This window comes from Micropterus dolomieu, linkage group LG10 (assembly GCF_021292245.1).
Source record: "Micropterus dolomieu isolate WLL.071019.BEF.003 ecotype Adirondacks linkage group LG10, ASM2129224v1, whole genome shotgun sequence".
In the NCBI taxonomy this organism is placed as follows: Eukaryota; Metazoa; Chordata; class Actinopteri; order Centrarchiformes; family Centrarchidae; genus Micropterus; species Micropterus dolomieu.
This window is the reverse complement of record NC_060159.1, coordinates 1,591,055-1,591,591: the sequence shown is the minus strand read 5'-3', so window position 1 is coordinate 1,591,591 and position 537 is coordinate 1,591,055.

The following is a 537-nucleotide window of genomic DNA, read 5'->3' as shown; positions in this document are numbered from 1 at the left end:
GCCCTTTTGAATGTTTTGTTTGATGCATGTACAGTATTCTTGTGTCCCTTTCTTAATTTCTGATTAACCAAACAGCTAATCACCTCTGTCAAGTGGGATTAGATACATGTTTTCAGCTGCTTAAGTTGCTACAAACGCAATGCCGACAAACGCCACAAGTCTGGGTTACTTCAGATCTGGTCAAGTCAACTGCACCAAGGCACTAAATTTAAAAATGAATCATGAAAGGATGAATACAGACTTCTTTTCAGGATTGAGTGAGTTTGGATGAGTTATTGCACATGAGAGAATGCCAATTACAGGATGGATAATGAGACAGAAAAATATTGTCACTAGTGGGGATAGGCCTATACCTTAGATTGTACTTACCTTGTGTAGGCTACGTCAAAGGATGAGGTGGAATTACATGAGGAAGTTAGGATTTTATACTCTTCGTGCTCTTTGTCTTCATTTTTAAGAAAGTCAGATTCATGTTTCTTTTAAATAGGGATGGCTGTGGCTCGGAATAGAGCAGTTGTCCACTTAGAGTTGGTGGTT